General features: G+C 39.5%; 1 protein-coding gene across 1 annotated transcript in view; it reads left to right on the forward strand.

Annotated features, from left to right (window-relative positions):
* The window catches only part of LOC149121418 (vomeronasal type-2 receptor 116-like), a 70,324-nt gene that overhangs the window by 47,326 nt on the left and 1,136 nt on the right, over positions 1–21,862 (forward strand). The gene's annotated exons all lie outside the window — the stretch shown is intronic.

Below are 21,862 nucleotides of genomic sequence, written 5' to 3' on the forward strand. Positions count from 1 at the left end.
TGGATGAAAAATATGCTTATATTAAAATCATTAGACTTTCTGTTTTACAGCAGTTTCAACTTACAAAGTTTTTGAGCAGAATACTAGAGTTTTCTTATGTGTCCCCAACTCCTTTAGCTATCCTTTATTGATAACATCTCATGTCAGTAAAATAGTAGGATAAAATGGATAATTGATAAGCCACTGTTGATGTATCACTTTGCCTAAAGTTTCTAGTTTACTTTAGGGTTGCTTTTTTGTTGCATAATCCACAAGTTTTGGCAGTGGAATAATTATATGTATTCTCTATGGCAGTAGTCTAGAGAGTAGTCCTGAAAACCACTTGCACTCCAAAGACATAGATATCTGTAGGGTGTGATCATGCCTTTGGTGGTTATCATGGTGAGAATAGAGATGATTTCCAGCTGATTTCTCCACTTTAGGGTGAAAATGGAGACTTTGGCACTTAGCTCCCATGGCCTCATAAGGGCTTAAATGAGAAATACCCATGGTTGTAGGTGTAAATCTTCATGGAATTAGTGTGGATATTAGAACATTGGGGAAAGGTGTCATGCATGGATATGTGAACATCAAATAGACTGATGTTGATGCACTGATTAGGAAACTCTGAACTGAGAGTGATAGGTGGGGCCACAGTACTTGGGAAACCTGTACTTATGGGTTTCTGTGTGCACAAGATTGCTATGAGATTTGTGTGGGAAACAAGGAAATGTTCTGTGGCTGCCCTGGATACTGGGTGTGTGGGGCTACCCCTTCCTCTTTTGTCCTTTGGGGAGTCTGATGCTGGAATGCTCTTGGCTATGTGCTGACTGAGACTGGCCCCTCCAGGTTCTCACCTGACAGCCCCCATTGCACCCTGTGAGGCAGTCTATTTGTGTCATATTAAACAGCAAAGTTTTTGGATCAAATCTAATAGCAGTGTGTCTCTAGGATCTTGCTAACCATAGACTTTGATATCGTCAAAGCACCTGGGGGTAGAAAAGATGGGCCAAAAATAGGTTTTTCATCTTGCATTTTTCACCTGGACACAAGACTTGAGCTGCAGAGCCCCAGAGAAGAAAGGATCCCTTACTCTAGGGAAAGGGAGGTGGCTTGGCAGAAAGGAGTTAGATTGAAAAGCATTTGAATGGCCTCTCCAGTCCAGTAGAAACACACACAGATGTGCATACATGAATGCAGAAAAATACAATATGTGTGTGTACCTGCCTAGCACTGAAGGTTCCTCCGCCATTGTGTTCTAGGGTTTTGTACAGATTTCCTAAATGCTTCCTTTGCTTTTTCTCATTCCCCTACTGCAGGTTCCCTTCTTTGTGTATTCACTGGTTGATAGTTTGTGCTTTCTTGAGATACAAAACAACCTTCATAATGATGGAGATATGGAGATTGCTGATCCCCCCATGTATAGATACATCACCAACAGAAGCATCAATAATCCCATGTTATATGCCAAGTGTAAGTGGCCTTTGCTTTATTCTTATTTCTGATGGCTGTCCTGACAGTTACTTCTTGAGGATTCTGCAAATGCTTAGATAAATGGTTAGATAAAGTTCTGTGTCCCTGGCCTGTCCATCCCTTAACTCACATAGAAATTGTTGATAATTTATTTGTGGTCTCATGATCACATTTCTTTTTCACCTATCTCTTATTGGGGAAGTGAGAGACTGCTTCTCCTCATAGAAGAAAAGAGAGGAATTGGCTTCTCTTCTTCTCCACTTTGATCAGCTCAGAAATCCTTTATGCCTCGGCAAAACACTGTCTCCCAATGGTTGATATGAAATGAACATCCTTGTGTTTACTTGAGCTCTTCTTCCTGCTCTGATCAACTTTTCTGCAAGGCACTTGTTTTGGAGTCCATGGAAATGCATTTTTTAAAAAAAATCCCAAGGAAAATAAAAGATAGACCAAGACAGAAAATGTTTCATTACATATGATTAACATTTTTGTGTTTAGACAACTACCTAAATATAGATATTTCAAAATATAGGTTATTCTGCCTCCTCCCTTATGTTTTCCTTCCACAGTAGAATATGAAAAATATTTTTCCTTTATGATTATTCAGGCCTAAATATATCTTTTAGGTCTAGCATAATTTTATTTGAAACCAATTTTAGAATGTTCCTCACTTTCTAACTGGCTTCTACCTTAATGCAGTTATTAGCAAGACAGTACATAGATCTTTGATAGAAGATATATGTTAGGGCTTCAATCTTTGCATTATGACTTAAGACAATGGTTTCCAAGAATCCAAGATAATGAATCATATGTTTTGTGCAACCAAGCAATTCGTGTGATACAGTATTGTAGACATATGCCCGCAGAGCACTCCACTTTTATGATGATGGATACTAGCAAGTTATAACAATATTATTCTCTTCACATTGATGATCTTAACAGGTGGCCTGAGTTGGTATGTGCAAATAGTGTATCATTGATACTTTGAGATACTTTGATTTATTAGTAATTGTGCTGGCCTGCTGCACCAGTCTAATAGAACCCAAAGGAGGGAGTGGTAATGAAAAGAGGGACAAAGGTGCAGAGAATGGAGCCAAGACAACAAGGCTGATCAAGGCTCATTTATTCCAGTGTCTCAGCGATATTTATACATAACCAGCTACAGCTCAAAGAAGCACAAAAGATAACAACATATGCAAGCAGCTTATCAGGCCTCCAGTAACTCAGATAATTTTTACACAGTGTTTTTGATCATCATCCTCCTTCAGGATGGGAGTATGTGACTTTCTTATCCCAGGAATTCTACAAGCCAAGATTGGCCTTGAGTTGTCCAAAGGCTGCCTACATCTCCTCCTTTTTTATTTTATTGAGAATGGCCTCTGTCTTAGGTTGCCCTCAGTCATCTCTGTTCTTACCCGTCATTGTTAACTCTGGCAGCTTGGCGTAGAGCCCTGTCTTAGGTTGGTACAGGATTCTGAATGTCTTACCCATATCTGAGGACCATTCCAGCTAGGCATTAGGTGAGAGTCAAGGATGGATACGATATTTGGCCAAATATCAATTATTTTTATTACAAAGGAGGTTTAGTGTGAAGTTTAAATGATGGATCTCAGCCCATATAGATTGTAGTGAAGTTAACGTAAGTTGTAAAACACACCAAAAACTTCCCATACAAAGTAGGAAAAGCAGTAGTGGTCCAGCCAACATTAATAACCAATGGATCCACTGAAACCCTCCAAATTATAGGGGTTTGGTAATGAACATATGTCGTATTTCACTCTTAAGCTTATCGATAACAGACTCTATATAAGGCACATTGTTAGTAATGTTAAAACAACATCCCCAAGGCACAGATTCACAACTTATATGATCTTTCAACAGCAAGTAATTGATAGCTGCATGGTTTAAAAGTACTCCTGAGTGAACATGATCCAATTCTTTGGCTATATTGGACAATGCAGTAGCAGTAAGATTGTTTGTTTTGGTCACCAAATATGCAAGACTTCGTAGTCCATGATTATTTCCATAAGCCAATCCAGGAACTCCTGCTACTGATATAGCCATGGTAAAGGCAGTGTCTTCTCTGATTAGGATGATATTGTCATCGCAGTTCTCAGATAACGAACATAGTAGTACTGCTTCTTCCTAGCAGAAGTCCAAAGAATCCCTTGGGCAACAGCTCACAGATCCCCATGGGGAGGGCCTAAGCTCCAATTTTGGGCATTAGGACTGTGTAGGTGGAGGTACTGAGGTCCAGTCCTACACTCCCCCTAGTTGCTCGCTGCAAGGTACCACTGATTTAAGGTGTTTTGTTGAGGAACAAATGTCATGGCCCCAAAGACTTGTCAGTTCTGTCAGGCCAGGGCCTGGGGCTGGCTCCACTTCCAGTTTCCCGAACTCTGTTCTTTTAATGAATTACCTTATTTATCAGTTTTGGAGTGACATTCATTGGCTCAATGCCCTCCCCTTTTGCACTGGGAGCAAATCCCAGGAGGAGTCCTATTTTAATTTTTACCTTTGGAGAATTTTTTCGCACATGTCCCTGCTGCCCACATTCATAGCACCCTTGTTTATTGGGCATAGCCCTCCTTGCTGATTCTTGTAATGACATACCATGCAGAGAGGCAGCCATGGCTAATCCTTTAGTATAAGAAGGTCCTATGTCAGCACATAGATTAATATACCCATCCAAATCTGTCTTTTTTTCTTCTATAAGGAAGAATAGCCTGCTTACATGGGATATTGGCATTTTCATAAGCCAATGGTTTTACAAAATCCATTCCTGCTTGTGGATCCCCAAAGATCTTTCCTGCTACTTGCAACAAGAGATTAACAAAGTCAGCATATGTCTCATCAGGCCCCTGTATAGTTTTTGAAAGTGACTCTCCCATGATTGCTCTTTTTGAGGGGAGAGTGATCCAACCTTGGTGCCCAGCCACAGCTGTCTCCTGAAAAACAGCAATGGGCTGTGCTATTTGTGCTAAGATATCCTCACATGACCCTTCCCCTGCCAACATATCAAAAGTCCAGCCAGCATTAGCTCCCTGAGCATTAAGTCGAGCAGTTTTGCGGCATTGATCAAAAAATTCTGACTTCTATACCAGGTAATCTCCCCCAGAAAGACATGCTCTAGCTATGGTCTTCCAACCAGCTGGTGCAAGGACCCTGGATTCTAAGCTTTGTAGCAATGTCATTGTATATGAGGCTATAGGGCTGAAAGAATCACAAGCAAATTTTAATTCGTTCAACATTTTAAATGATATGGGAGTATGTTTCCTCATGTTCTGCCCATCTTGCTGATATTCCTCCACAGGGAAAGATGCAAAAAATACTTCAGCCCCATCTTCTCCTGCCATTACAGCATTTTGAATAACTTGTTCAACCCCAACAAGAGTGCAATGGGAATAAGAAAGGTCTGGGGGGGGAAAGTTCCTGTTGATTATGAAGAGTTTGGAATTGTCTAACTAATCTTGTTTGGCCTTTTCCAATAAAACCTGTTTCTCTAATCATTCAACCTCCTCTTTCAACTGACTGATATATGGGAAGCTTCAGGCCATGGCTCCTGTCTGAAAGGACCCAGAGTGTCCCTTTCCTATGGTCCATATTCTACACTTTTCTCTTCTGGGTTTGCTAATTTCTGTGGCACGGTGTCACAAGAGAGCTGTTCTCCTGCCTCTGATATCTGACTGCGTGCCTCCTCAATTGTTTCCTGAAGATTCTGTACAGCTGATCAAACACTAGCCTTTCCTTTTTGTGCTGATAATTTTTTTCCTTTCCAGAGCACTGACAAATTGCTCTACAGTTTGCTCTTTAACCCCATTCCCTGCATCTGAAGTAAACCTTTAACAGCTTTAATTACCTCTCTTTTTCCTTGTGCTTGTCCCATACTGTGCTGTTGCTTACTGAGGATTATCGGTAGTGGGTACTTACCTACTCCTCCACATAACCGAGCTTGCAGCTTCCTTCTTTTTTTGGCATTCCTCACATAGTTCCCCCATATTCAGGTCCCTGTTCAGGTGCCACCTGTGCAGGCCTGCCACATCAGCCAAACAGAACATGAAGGAAGCAATAGGAATGAAAAGAGGGACAAGGGCACAGAGAACAGAGCCAAGAGAAAGGGTTGATCAAGGCTCATTTATTCCAGTGTCTCAGTGATATTTATACATAACCAGCTGCAGCACAAAGAAGCACAAAAGATAACAACATACGCAAACAACTTATCGGGCCTCCTGTAACACAGATAATTTTAACAGAGTGTTCTTGATCAACATTCTCCTTCAGGATGGCAGTATGTGACTTTCTTATCCCAGGAATTCCACAGCCCAAGATTGGCCTTGTCTTGTCCATAGGCTGCCTACAGGTATGTACTGAGAGTTGCAGCCCTGGATTCAGGAAAACCCCTCTGGAAGGAAAGCCTACATTTTGTTTTGATTGCACACCTTGTCTTGAGACTGAGATTTCCAATCTAACAGGTAAGTCAGTCAGTGCCTGCGTCATGGAAAGTTGACACCTGTTTCCAATAATTTTCAACTTCTCCATGGAAAGAAGAAGATGTGGAATATGACTGCCAAGAAAATTCTTCCACCTTCACTTAGAAATTAATCCTTATAATCAGTAATAATTCTCAAAAGGTAAAACTTTACATGGCACTCTACTCTATGTATTTATGAAGGCATGTGAAAGAATGATTGTCACAGGAAGGCTGACCATGTTGGAGTTCATGGTGAAATATATGGTAAAAAATGAATAGAATCAGAAATTGGAGAATATCAACCACATTAAATGGTGTGGGATTTCTGAGATTTGTTCCATGAAGCAGTACTTTGCTATCATCACATGTATCATAAAGATTTTACAGTTTTTCTTGTGTTGTATGAGTAGTTATTTGCACCATATACTTAGTATTATTCTAATATTTATTGCTGATAGTGAAAGGTTTTATTGTTGATAGTGAAAGGTTATAGCAGCAGAGTATAACTCGTGGGATTAGTGTAGTGTATGTGCTAATTCAGTATAGGAAAATCATGTCTCTGTTCCATGTGCATGTATAAATAAAAATGTTTTCACCAAATTCAAGTGTAGCATGCTTGGAGTGAGAAAGGGCAACCCTAAACAAACTGTGTGTTATATGAAAAACTGTCTTAGAAATCATACAGTATATCATCCTGAGGATAATACTCATCAAATATCATGAAGAGTGCTAACCTTAAGCTTTGAGAAAGTCACTGTTGCTCTAAACATAAATCTTCAGGAATACTCATATGCTTACACATGTACACACATGTATAAAAATTATATCAATAGAACACAGGCTCACATACATGGTAGTAAGTATGCATTGCAGGGCTTGAGCCATGGCACAGTGGGTTAATGCCCTGGCCTGAAGTGCCAGTGTCCCATATGGGCCCCGGTTCTAGTCTAGCTGCTCCTCTACTGATCCTGCTCTCTGCTATGTCCTGTGAAACAGTAGAAGATGGTCCAAGTCCTTAAGCCAATGCACACACATGAGAGACTTGGAAGAAGCTCCTGGTTCCTGGCTTCAGATCAGCACAGCACCAGCCACTGAAGCCATCTGGGGACTGAACCAGCAGAAAGAAGTCCTCTCTCTCTCTGTCTCTACCTCTCTCTGTAATTCTGTCTTTAAAAAAAGAAAGTATGCATAGCAAGTTAGGTCAGTGACAGCAAATTCAACACAAGCCCTTGAAGGTAAAATGTGGACATTATAAGGAAACTGAAGTAAATAAAAATTGGAAGAATTTCAAGTTGGTGATCAGAAAACAAGCAAAATTTATGAACCTCAGGCAAGATGGAACACTATGAAAATAAGATCACACTATGTGTGTGGGTGTATGTGTGTGTGTGTGTGCGTATACACAAAGACAGCTGAAGAGGTCTCTGTCGATATTAAAAATAGTAATATTAGAACATATTAATCATTTAATGGTGATACATTGAAGAATACAGAATAAATTCAGAAATTTCCTGATAGAAATCTTGTCCAATACATTGAGAAATATTTGAAAAATCCAAATATCCTCACAGTTATTAAAATAATTCCCAGTACTTATATGTGTTCCACAATTTTAAGATGAATTTTACCAAACTTTCACATAGGAAAGGAACTCTTTTCTCAACTCCTGTAGAGAACAGGAAAAATGGAAAAAATCTGTTTCTTCTACAGGAACATCTTAAATTGATTGATCAAATACTGCCAGACAATTCAGCAAAATGAAATTGTAAGACACTACTGTTGAAATAAATTCTCACATTTGAAATCTGAAACAATGTAAATCCAACAGTATTTTTAAATAGGTTACATAATGCCAAAGTGATGTATACAATCTAATTCAGTTTATAGTCCCTGAAAAAATGTAATACTAGTTAGAATAATGGAAGAAACACACTTGATGTAATCTAACTGATCTAAGAATTGTTAAAAAGAACAAAACAACTCAAACATAACAAAAAGAAGAATCAGTTTTCATTCTTAAAGAGTATTTGCAGAATTCAATAACATAGAAGTTATGGCTGAAGATTGGACACAAAGTTGAAGAAAAAATGCAACTTCTGCAGGTAATTATCCGAGGCTTGGCTCCATGCATATTGTCAAAAAATGACATACAACTTACTAAAAAGAAAGATATACAAGTGGCATCATTTACAACTGCTACTGGGATGGTGTAATGAAATCAGGGATTCAGTAACTGAGTTAAGTAGTGCTGGAACACAAAATTAAACACACAAAACAGTTATTTTTGCTTACCAATTCTGAGAAATAAGCTGTGAAAAATGGTACATGTAATGTCTCAAACGTAGGAAATATCCCAAAGTAAGAATACATGTTGGAAGACATCTGCATGTTCAGACATTCGACAATGCTGGAGCAATGTATAGAAAAAAAGAGGATGCAGAAAGAAAATTCATGTTCACGATAAAAAGACAGAAAAGTGGAAAGATGTCAGTATGGTACAAGGTGTTCTACATACTGACTTGGATTACAGGCAGCATCCTAGTGTGCTCCTTTATGAAAGCCTGCTCAAGGGTGGCAACTACTCCACTTGGTATCAAGTAGACAGCTCTTCTGCATTTTTCTAGAACTTGACCATTTGCCTTCTAATGGTGGTCTGTCCAGCAGTGCTTACCCCTAGAATGACATGATCCAGATTCTACCTTAGAGTGATGTGCTTTAGTGAGATCACTGGGTGCTTCCTGCACATTCAAAATTCACAAAGTAAACCTCCCAGTCCATGATACTTAAAGTGGGAACAGGGGGCCAGGGCTGTAACATAGTAGGTTAAGCCTCCGGCTGGGATGCCAGCATCCCAGTTGGGCAGCAGTTCCAGTCCCAGCTGCTTCACTTCCAATGCAGCTCTCTCCTGATGCTTGAGAAAGCAGCAGAAGATAGCCCAAGTTTCTGAGCCCACACCATGTAGAAGACCCAGAAGAAGCTCCTAGTTACTGGCTTCAAAATGGCCCAGTTCCAGCTATTAGCATCATTTGGCGTGTGAATCACTGGGTCAAAAGTTCTCTCCTTTTCTCTTTTTCCTCTCTCCATTTTTCCCCATCCCTTTTTCCCTGTCCTCCTGTCCTCCTTTCTCTCCCTCTTCCTCCTTCCTGCTTCTCCTCCTCTTTCTGAATCTGACTCTCATGTAAAGTATAAATAAATAAATAAATAAATACTCATTAAAACAAAGACTGCAACACTTGGGTGGTTGAATACACCATGAAAATACAGAGTGAATAGCACCATTAAAACAAGTCCTCATTGCAGGCATGGAAAGTCAAGACTTTCTAGCAAAAATAGACTACATGGAGGAACTCTGTGAAAATGCAACCCAATCCTTCTTCCTTGCTCTGTAGTTCCAAGGTGTAAGGCATGTAGCAACATATGGATTCTCTTCTCATTATTCATTCATTATAAAGGCAAGATCACTGGAACTGAAATTCCATATTCTTTGCATGAAAAAACTAAGTCCTGAGTTAATGTGTGAATGATATTTCTGATTATAATTTCTATCATTTATAACTAGATCATATGTTTCTGTATTAACTAAATAGTACATTCTGTGAGGACAGAGGTAGGAACCATGTCCTGTACAGGAATATGGGTCATGAGGCATGGAGAATGAGAAGATGCCCCACCTTGCCTTGCTTCTTTGGTGCAAAATCTGAGGATATGGGGCTTTATGTGTGTGGTCACCAAGGGGCAAGCTGCAGAGGAGCAAAGTGTGTTCCTGCCACTGCCCCCTGTAAGCTCCTCACTGCTCTGCAGCTCAATGGGCCCTCCCAGACTCTATCCCAAGTGGTGAGACCTGGGGAAGAGTGGAGATGTGTGAGTAGGGGGGTTCCCCTGGGGTTCTCCTTGTGAATTGTGAGTAGAAAAGAGGAGGAGGGGGAGGAGATGAAGAGGACAGAGGAATTAGAAGAAAACTGCAAGAATGACAAGGAAGAGAAAAAAACAATATATAAGAGGAAATATATTTTCATGTAGAAGGAGAATTTTCAACTTAACATAGCGAGAAAGCAACAAAGACAATAAAAAAGAAACCTCAAAAGTCAAGTTTACTGTTATCAATACAGAATTCTTCTTAAGTGCTGAAACTTAACTGAAAAGTGATCACTGTTAAATGTAAGAGTGGGAATAAGAGAGGGAAGAGATGTGCAATTTGGGACATGCTCAAGCTGACTTACCTCAAACGGTAGAGTTAGAAACATACCAGGGGATTCCAATTCAATCCCATCAAGGTGGCATGTACCAATGCCATCTCACTAGTCCCAGTGATCAATTTCTGTTCACAATTCATCATAAAGATAGGACTAAGAACCAAAGGGATCACATAAACAACACTAGTGTCTGCAAATACTAGCTGATAGAATAAAGAAGGGAGAGAATGATCCAACATGGGAAGTGAGATACACAGCAGGCCCATAGAATGGCAGATGTCCTGAACAGCACTCTGGTCTCAGAATCAGCCCTTAAGGCATGCAGATCTGGCTGAAAAGCCCATGAGAGTATTTCAGGCATGGAAAGCCAAGACACTCTAAAAAAAAAAAAAAAAACTAAATGAAAGATCTCCATGAGTGAGATCCCAGTGGAAAGAACGGGTCATCAATGAAGGAGGTACCTTTCTCTGAAGGGAGGAGAGAACTTCCACTTTGACTACAACATTGTCTAAATAAGATAAGTCAGTGAACTCAGGGGGCTTCCATAGCCTTGGCAGCTCATGATTACTGATGGCACAAACAAGAGTGTCAATTTGTTAAGTCAACAACAGGAGTCACTGTGCACTTACTCCTCATGTAGGATCTTTGTCCTTAGTGTGCTGTGCATTGAGATTTAATGCTATAACTTGTACTCAAACAGTATTTTTCACTTTATGTTTCTGTGTGGGAGCAAACTGTTGAAATCTTTACTTAATGTATGCTAAACTGATCTTCTGTATATAAAGAGAATCGAACATGAATATTGATGTGAATGGAAAGGGAGAGGGAGTGGGAAAGGGGAGGGTTGTGGGTGGGAGGGACGTTATGGGGGGGAAGCCATTGTAATCCATAAGCTGTACTTTGGAAATTTATATTCATTAAACAAAAGTTTAAAAAAAAAGTCAAGTTTACAATTTCATTTGTTGGAAACATATAAAATTTTGTGCCCAACATTTGAAAGATGGCTCTTCTGTCAGGAGCACAGCAAGCGTGAACAAGTCTTCAACATGAAGTAGACAGTTCATCACAACTGAATACACAGGGCATTTGAAATACAAGGGGCACCTGTGTTTTCTCCTTGAGGAAATTTTGTGTCAGTGTCTGTAGAAATGTGTGGTGTTTTTTTTGTTTGTTTGTTTGTTTGTTTGTTTTTTGGCATGCAATTCTATCTACAGGCAAGTCTTGAAAAAACTTCAGAGAATAAGACCTTTTTGTAGTTAGAACTGCTACCAATAGTAATTTTTATATGAAAGTACTTTTCAGATTTCCATATAAAATAGACGGCAGGCCTTCAAATTCACTAGGTGCAGTGCATTTTGATCTACAGTACTTGAACCCACACAGTGATTCTGACATCTTCTAAATTTCTGTATTTTTATGATCCTCCTTCTTTCAGGATTTGAATTTGAGTTCGTTTTCTGATTTGGAATGGGAGCTGATGCCTAGGTTTTATAAGGCAAAGATTAACCATTGTAAATGCCAAGCCTTGTACTCACTATTCTCCACACTTTGATATCCTGCCTCTGCTGACCACATAGCCTTCAGGTGAGTTATTCTTCAATCCTATGACCTTGCAAAAAGTTGTGTTCATGTTGACACTGTTCAGGGAATCATATAATGCTGTGCTAACTTAACCATTTTGGCCCATGAATGGCACATGTGCAGTAATTTACCAAGAGTGATTTGCATTTAATTCATTATCCTTTCCTTTGAAAATTAGTTTATCCTCGTCGCGGTGTATGGAATTTAGACAGAACATTCCAGAGCCTGTTCTGGCATTTGCTACAAATCCAAGGAGATGGGAGAGCCAGCCGTTGACACAAAAGAAATCAACTAATGTTCATCCAAACTTGATTGTTGTGTTGGTCACCTAGATTTTCCGTATAACAACATACCATGACGTTGTGAATTAACTACAGAAATTTATTTTTAGAATTACAGAGGGAAGACAAGGGTCAAGATACATGAGGTTGGTGATTGTTAAAGACACATCTCCTGCCTCAAAGAAAGACATTTTTTTTCTTTTCCTCTTCACACTGTCTTCACCAGGTGGAGATGTACAATCTCTCTCCACATTCTCATATTGAAAACATCCAAGAAAGTGGGTAGGTAAGTCATAAAAAATTGTAATTACCTCCCAAAGACCTCATCAGCTATGATCACACAACAGAGCAGTATTTCAGCCTCTGTATATTTGCACAACACATTCATTCTATAGCAGTGATAGGATTGTAGTTGGTAATAATCATGGTTGGAATCTTTTCCCTAAGTATCTCTGTGTCCTCCATGTTGGTTTGCATCCTAGAACTCCCAGTATGTTCTGGCTCTGGTATTTACCAATGAGGACATCAGCTGGAACCCCTCTCTTTTGCCCAACATGACTCTGGGATTTGATCTGTATTGTGTCATGCACAGTGACCTAAGGACAAGGGAGAGTCTCCTCATCTGGCTTTCAGGGCTGGACAAAGACTTCCCACATTACAGCTAAAGAAGAGTGAGACCTCTACTGTAGCAGTACTCTCCAGGACAAGAATTTCTACTCAGATTGGGACACTCCTGGAACTCTACAAATTCCCACAGATTGGTAAGAAGGGGAGACAGAAAACCCACATTCATCTGGGTGACCTTCTCAAGTGTACAAAAAGATGTAAAATGAAAATTTTCTTTGTCCAAAGGTAGAATATAAAGAGGAAGCACTCAGAGATAGGAGTAGTGATATTTTCTCTATTTTACATAGAGAGAAGAAAATGGTAAAGGAGAAAAGGACTTTCCTGGACATGTTTTATAAGAGTTGTGATCTATAATGCTCTCAAACTGGTGCTGGCAAATTGTCATAGTAGGTACACCCACTCCCTGCAGTGCTGGCATCTCATATTGGCACTGTTTCCAGTTCTGGCACTTTTCTTGTGTTCCAGCTCTCTGCTGAAAGTTATGGATTTTATAGCTTGTAATGAATGATTCAAATGTAGCACTTCAAACTTATTTAAGGAAAATATACATTCTAATTGTAAAAAAGTATAGAATCTGATCATACATTTCTGTCTAAATTGAACTTTAGCGGCAAAGAACCACGGAAAATAACATCTTGGGTAAGGAGAGGAGATCAGACTGCATTGGCCTGGGCTATAAAAACCATAATGTTCAGCATTAAGAATGTAGAAGATGGAGTTCCAAGATGGTGGAATAGTGAGGGAGCTTACTGATCCATCTCAGGATAAAATAGTTGTAAAAAAGTGGAGATAGTGTATTCTCAGGGAAGAGTTGAGAAAAAAAGGCAGAGGAAACTCTTCCAAAATTAGAGAGAGACAGTGGACCCATGGGGAGGATGTGAATGCCCACAGCTTGGGACTCCAATAGCTGAGAGCTACACATGTGTGCTGGAAAGTGAGGTGAGATGAGACCACAGTAGCCCAAGACACTGGTGAAAAAGTGGTAGGAAGAACCTAGAGGTAATGAGGCTTGAAGCCCCATGGGTGAAATTTCACCAGCCTAACTAGAAAAGAGAGAAAAAAGAGGATGGTGCAGACAAGTTTCACTCTCACTGATCACCCTACAAAGACATACAAGCCAATAGAGCAGTTGCCATTTTGGACATAAGTAACAGCTGCACTTGCTCGTGTCTGCACCAAGCAATCAGCTGAGTGGAAACTCCTGATTCTGGTTGGGAGAAATAACAGGCGAATAAGAACTTGTGATTGTGTGAGGCTTCTGTACTGGGACTGTGAAAAAAAAAAGGTTGTGTGGGAGAACTCAATGTGTGGCTGAGACTTTAAGCAGTCTCAGTGGGAGATGCCACGAGCTTGGGTGGTCCTCGTAACTCTGTGAGAGACATTTCTGGGGAAATACACTGAGGACTGCACAGATCCTTTGTGTGGTCCTTGGGACAGAGTAGATAAATATTATACCCACTGGGGCTCCTGCTTTTGCATTGGTCTCCATCGAGGAGAATAGCTCAGCTGCGAGGTATTACTTTCCTTCTGATTAAAATGAGAGGAGATTGACCGCACCCAAAGTGGGTTTTTCACTTTATGCACACTCTTGATCCTGGAGAACTAAACAGAGCTCTCTGGCCACACCCACCACAAGCCTCTAGAGATTCACTGAAAACAGACTGTCCACTTATCTACAGAGTCATAGTACAATGATAAAAGCTGACACAGTGGAAGGAAAAGAAGAAAGCAACCACTATTTCATAAAATGCAAAACAACAAATGCAACAATCCAGGAAATAAGAAGAAGGATGAAAATATGACACTCCCAAAATAAAATGACACTTCAATACAAGATTAGGTAGAAGAAATGCAAGCAATGGAACTTAAAATACTGATGATAAGATTACATAGAAGGAATCAAAAGCAAATACACAAACTGCTGAAATCCATGCAGGAAATGAAAGAAAATCTATCTCATGAAAATGAAATCCTAAGGAGGAATCAAAATGAAATGAGGAATTTAGTAGAACATGAAATTGAGATGCTGAAGAGAAATCAAAATGAAATGAAGAATTCAAGAGAACAAGGAAAAAATGCCATTGAGGGCATTAAAAACAGAATCAGTGAGGCAGAAGAGAGAATATTGGTCTTAGAAGACAGAGCACAAGAAAGTATACAGTCAAACCAATGACAAGAAGAGGAAATTAGAAATATAAAAAATGTTGGAAATTGACAGTATTTATTATGAAACTCAACATTCAGGTTTTAGGAGTTCATGAGGGCATGGTGAGAGAGAAAGTATTAGAAGGCCTTTTTAGTGAGATACTAGCAGAAAACTTCCCGGGTTTGGAGAAAGAAAGAAACGTCCAAGTATAGGAAGCATACAGAACTCCCAGTAGACATGACCAGAAAAGATCCTCGCCACAATACATTATAATCAAACTCACCACAGTGAAACATAAAGAAAAGATTCTAAAATGTGCAGGGGAGAAACACCAGATTACTTTCAGAGGATCTCCAATTACACTCACAGCAGACTTCTCATCAGAAACCCTACAGGCTAGGAGGGAATGCCAAGATATAGCCCAAGTACTAAAGAGAAAACTGTCATCCCAGAATATTATAACCTGAAAAGCTCTCATTTGTAAATTAAGGTGAACTAAAGACCTTCCATTGCAAACAGAAATTGAAAGAATTTGTCACCAGGCTTCCAGCTCTGCAAAAGATGCTTACAGATATGTAACACACCGAAACACAGTCCTCAATACAAAAGAAGGTCAAGGAAGAAAATCTCTCAGTAAATAATCATGGGAAGTTCAAATTATATATTATAAATCTCTGGAAAAAGGACAGGGCAAAGTCATTACTTATGAATAGTTACATTGTATACAAATGGCCTCAACTCTCCAGTTAAATGCCAGAGACTGTCTGAATGAATTAAAAAACAAAACACATCTATTTGCTACTTACCAGAAAGACATCTTTCCAACAAAGGAGCATGCAGACTCAAAGTGAAAGGTTAGAAAAAGTTATTCCATGCCAACAGAAACCAAAAAAGAGCTGGTGTAGCCATCTTAATATCAGACAAAATAGACTTTAACATGAAAAGTGTTAAAAGAGAGAAAAAGGGGCACTATATAATGAGTAAGGGATCAATTCAACAGGGAGAGGTAACCATTATAAACATTTATGCCCATAATTACAGGGCACTGGACTATTTAAAAGATATGTTAAGTGATTTAAAGGGAGATTTAGACTACAATACAGTAGTATTGGGGGACTCGAATAATCCACTTTCAGCAATGGACAGATCAACCAGACAGAAAATCAACAAGGAAACAGCAGATTTAATTGACACTACAGACAAATGGATCTAATGAATACCTATGGAACTTTTCATCTTTCGGTTGCAGAATACACATTCTTCTCAGCAGTGCATGGAACTTTCTCCAAGAATGACCATATGCTAGGCCATTAAGCAAATCTCAGCAAATTCAAAAGAATCAAAATCTTACAATGCATCTTGTCAGACTACAATGGAATTAAGCTGGAAATTAGCAACTCAGGAATCCCTAGCGCATATGCAAACACATGGAGACTGAACAACATGCTCCAAAATGAACAGACTCATAGAAAAAATCAAAAGAGAAATTGAAAACTTTCTGGAAGCAAATAAACAACACAACATATCAAAACTTATGGATACAGCAAAAGCAGTGTTAAGAGGAATGCTTATAGCAATAGGTGCCTACATTAAGAAATTGGAAAGGCACCAAAAAATGAGCCATCAATGCATCTCTAGGCTCTTGTATAAAACACAGCAATGCAAACACAAAACTAGTAGGAGAAGAGAAATAATTAAAATTAGAGAAGAAATCAACAAAATTGAATCCAAATAATAAACGAAAGATCAGAAAAATTAAAAGCTTTTTTTGAAAAAATAATCAAAATTGACACACCCTTGGCCCAACTAACCATGAAAAGGTGAGAGAAGACTCAAACCAATAAAATTAGAGAAGAAAAAGAGTTTAGGCCGGCGCCGCGGCTCACTAGGCTAATCCTCCACCTAGCGGCGCCGGCACACCGGGTTCTAGTCCCGGTCGGGGCGCCGGATTCTGTCCCGGTTGCCCCTCTTCCAGGCCAGCCCTCTGCTGTGGCCAGGGAGTGCAGTGGAGGATGGCCCAGGTGCTTGGGCCCTGCACCCCATGGGAGACCAGGAAAAGCACCTGGCTCCTGGCTCCTGCCATCGGATCAGCGCGCTGCGCCGGCCGCAGCGCGCCGGCCGCGGCGGCCATTGGAGGGTGAACCAACGGCAAAGGAAGACCTTTCTCTCTGTCTCTCTCTCTCACTGTCCACTCTGCCTGTCAAAATAAAATAAAATAAAAAAAAAAAAAAAAAAAAAAAAAAAAAAAGAAGAAAAAGAGTTTAACACAGAAACCTTAGAAATAGAAAGAAAAGTCATCAGAAATTACTACAAAAAGTTGTATGCCAACAGGCTGGGAAATCTAACAGAAATGGATAGATTCCTTGACACATACACCCTACCTAAATTGAACTATGAAGACATAGGAAACCTAAACAGACCCATAACCAACACAGAAATGGAATCAGTAATAAAAGCCCTCCCAACAAAGAACAGCCCAGGACCGGATGGACTCACTGCTGAATTCTACCAGACATTTAAAGAAGAACTATCTACAATTCTTCTCAAGCTATTTAAAACAATCAAAAGAGGGAATCCTCCCAGATTCTGTCTTTGAAGCCAGGACCACATTATTTTCTAAACCTGAAAAAGATTCAACAGAGAAAGAGAATTACAAACCAATTTCCCTCAAGAGCGTAGATACAAAAATCCTCATTAAACTCTGGCCAGTAGAATTCAACAACATATCAGAAAGATTATCCACCCATACTGAGTGGGATTTATTCTTGGTATGCAGGGATGGTTCAATGTTCAAAAATCAATCAATGTGATATCCACATTAACAAACTGCAGAGGAAAACCATATTATTATCCCAATAGATGCAGAGAAAGCATTTGATAAAATACAACACTCTTTTATGATGAAAATTCTAAACAAATTGTGTATAGAAGGAACATTCCTCAACACAATCAAAGCAATTTATGAAGAACTCACAGCCAGCATGAAAAATGTTCAAGATCATTAGCCATCAGGGAAATGCAAATCCGAATCACAATGAGGCTTTACCTCACCCTGTTAGAATGGCTTACATACAGAAATAAACTAACAACATATGCTGGTGAGGATGTGTGGGAAAAGGCACACTAATCCACTGTTGCTGTGAATTCAAATTGGTAGAGTCACTATAGAAGACAGTTTGGAGTCTTCTCAGAAACCAGAATATAGCCATACCACACGACCCAGCCATCACACTCCTCAACATTAACACAAGTGAAATTAAATTGGCAAATAAAAGAGCTATCTGGACCTCAATGTTTATTGCAGCTCAATTCACAATAGCTAAGACATGGAATGGGCCTAAATGCCCATCGATGGAAGACTGGATAAAGAAACTATGGATATGTATTCTATAGAATTGTACACAATAGTAAAAAAAATGAAATGCAGTCATTTGCAACAAAACAGAGGAATCTGGAAAAATCATGCTGAGTAAAATAAACCAGTCCCAAAGGGACAAATATCATATGCTCTCCCTGATCTGTGACAACTAACTGATCACCTAAATGGAAACCTGTAGAAGTGAAACTGACACTATGATAAGCAATGACTTGATCTACGCTTGTTCTGACTTTCAAGGAACAGCTTACTATTTTATTCCTCTTAGTATTTTTTTTTCTATTCAATGCATTCTTCGAACTCTTTAATTAACACAGAAATTTTCTTAGGGGTATAAATCCAACTGAAGTGATATCCCTGTTAAAAATAGGAGTGGAATAAGAGAGATAGGAGATGTACATATTGCCATATGCACCCTTGGACTTACCCCTAATGGTAAATCTAAAAAGGTGCCATGGGGCTCCAAATCCCATTAAGTTGGCAGATACCAATGCCATCTTACTAGGTAAATTGATCAGTTGAAGTTCATAACTGATCATAAAGGTAGGATTAAGTGTCAAAGGAATCACATAAACAAGTCCAGTGTCTGGTAATAATAACTGATAGAATTAAAAAGGAGAGAACGATCCCAACATGGGAACAGGATACACAGCAGACTCATATGCCCTTAACAGCACTTTGGCCTCAGAATCAGCCCTTAAGGCATTTGGATTTGGCTGAAAATTCCATGATTGCAACAGAGGCATGGAAATCCAAGATACTGTGGTAAAAAAAAGGCCTAAATGAAGAATCTCTGTGAGTGAGATCCATTGAAAGAAGCAGCCAACAAAGAAGGAAGTACCTTTTTCTGAAGGAAGGAGAGAATTTCCACTTCAATTATGACCTTGTCTAAATAGGTTAGGTGAGAGTTTGTGAACTCAAAAGGGTTCCATAGCCTTGGAAGCTCATGACAAGAGCCTCAGATGATTACTGATGTCATAAATAAGTGTGTCAATTGCTAAATCCACAACAGGAGTCACTGTGAACTTGCACCCCTTGTAGGACCTCTGTCTTTAATGTGTTATACTTTGAGAATTATCGCTAAAACGAATCTTCAAAATTTACTTTACAAAAAAAAAACCACTTTACTTTATAGTTTGTGTGTCTGTGTGGGTGCAAACTGTTGAAATTTTACTTAGTATAGAGTTGATCTTCTGTATAGAAACATAATTACAAATGAATCTTAATGATGAATAGGATGAGAGAGGGAGTAGGAGATGGGATGGTTTGTGGGAGGGTGAGTGGTTATGGGATGAAGAATGTAATACTTTATCTATTTTAGTATTTTTTTTTGTTCTAGTAATATTGGTTGAACTCTGTAATTAACACAATTATTCTTAGGTGTTTAAATTTTAACTGAAAAGTGATCCCTGCTAGGAATCTGGAAAGCATTATGCTGAGTGAAATAAGCCAGTCCCAAAGGGACAAATACCATAGGTTCTCCCTGATCCGAGACAACTAACTGAGCACCAAAAAGGAAACCTGTTAAAGTGAAATGAACACAATGAAAAATGATGTCTTGATCAGCCCTTGCCCTGAGTGTTGATGAACAACTTAATACGTTATCCCTCTTAGTAGTTTTTGTTTGTTCTACTTAATACTTTTTGTTGAATAATGTAATAAATACACAGTTATTCTTAAGTGTTGAAACTTAACTGAAAAGTGATCGCTGTTAAATATGAGTGGGAATAAGAGAGGGAAGAGATGTGCAATTTGGGACATGCTCAAGCTGACTTACCTCAAACGGTAGAGTTAGAAACATACCAGGGGATTCCAATTCAATCCCATCGAGGTGGCATGTACCAATGACATCTCACTAGTCCCGCTGATCAATTTCTGTTCACAATTGATCAGAATGATAGGACTAAGAGCCAAAGGGAGCACACAAAGAACACTGGTGTCTGCAAATACTAGCTGATCGAATAAAAAAGGAAAGAATGATCCAACATGGGAAGTGAGATACACAGCAGACCCATAGAATGGCAGATGTCCTAACAGCACTCTGGCCTCAGAATCAGCCCTTAAGGCACGCCAATCTGGCTGAAAAGCCCATGAGAGTATTACAGGCTTGGAAAGCCAAAACACTGTGGCAAAAAAAGGGACCTAAATGAAAGATCTCCATGAGTGAGATCCCAGTGAACAGAACGGGTCATCAATGAAGGAGGTACCTTTCTCTGAAGGGAGGAGAGAACCTCTACTTTGACTACAACCTTGTCTAAATAAGATAAGAGTCAGTGAACTCAAAAGGCTTCCATAGCCTTGCCGACTCATGACAAGAGCCTAGGGTGATTACTGAGGCCATAAACAAGAGTGTCAATTTGTTAAGTCAACAACAGGAGTCACTGTGCACTTACTCCTCATGTAGGATCTCTGTGCTTAATGTGCTGTACATTGTGATTTAATGCTGTAACTAGTACTCAAACAGTATTTTTCACCTTGTGTTTCTATATGGGTGCAAACTGTTGAAATCTTTACTTCATATATGCTAAACTGATCTTCTGTATATAAAGAGAATTGAAAGTGAATCTTGATGTGAATGGAAGGGGACAGGGAGCAGGAAAGGTGAAAGTTGCGGGTGGGAGGGAAGTTATGGGGGGTAGCCATTGTAATCCATAAGCTATACTTTGGAAATTTGTATTCATTAAATAAAAGTTAAAAAAAATTGCACAATTGTTTCATAACATACATTTTCCATGAATTTTTGAAGACTTCTCATTGCATGGAGTGCATCCTTTCCATTCCTAATCTTTTTTTAGTGAATCATTTGCATTCAGATTGACTCTACTTTTAGTTTCTACACATTAGAGAGAACAGGAGATATTTGCTCTCTGATTTAGATTTACTTTTCTTGTTTTTTTTTTTTATTTATTTATTTTTTTTTTTTTTTATTATTTTTGACAGGCAGAGTGGACAGTGAGAGAGAGACAGAGAGAAAGGTCTTCCTTTGCCGTTGGTTCACCCTCCAATGGCCGCCGCTGCAGCCGGCGCACCGCGCTGATCCGATGGCAGGAGCCAGGATCCAGGTGCTTTTCCTGGTCTCCCATGGGGTGCAGGGCCCAAGCACCTGGGCCATCCTCCACTGCACTCCCTGGCCATAGCAGAGAGCTGGCCTGGAAGAGGGGCAACCGGGACAGAATCCGGCGCCCCAACCGGGACTAGAACCCGGTGTGCCGGCGCCGCAAGGTGGAGGATTAGCCTATTGAGCCACGGCGCCGGCCTACTTTTCTTGTTAACTGAACAGACTATAAGTTTCATCATTGTACTGGTAATAAATCAAACTCATCAAGACAATGAACTTTCATTTTTATGTAAGTCTGTGAATTCTGTGTGTGTTGTGGCTATACTTCATCTCAATTGTATCAGCCTCTATTAAAAACCTCACTAGTAGCATCAGAGCAGTGAGTACCCAATGGAAAATGTGTTTTGCTTAAAATACTAGGCATCTCATTTATAGCAGTATGAGTTTAGAAAACTTCTGAGTGGAATACTAGAGTTCTCTTATTGCCCTCTTGTCCCATCCTTATTAGATTTACTTCATTAGCAATACATCACACTGATATGCAAGCACAAATGATTAGTCAGTGTTGATCATCACTATTACCTACAGGGCATACTATCCATTGTGTTCACTCTCGTGTTGTGTAGTATGTGGGTTTTGCAAAAGATTAAAGGTATGTAGCTGCCCTGTCCATCATA

This window comes from Oryctolagus cuniculus, chromosome 16 (genome assembly GCF_051225735.1).
Source record: "Oryctolagus cuniculus isolate XC-2025 breed Fujian yellow rabbit chromosome 16, ASM5122573v1, whole genome shotgun sequence".
NCBI lineage: Eukaryota > Metazoa > Chordata > Mammalia > Lagomorpha > Leporidae > Oryctolagus > Oryctolagus cuniculus.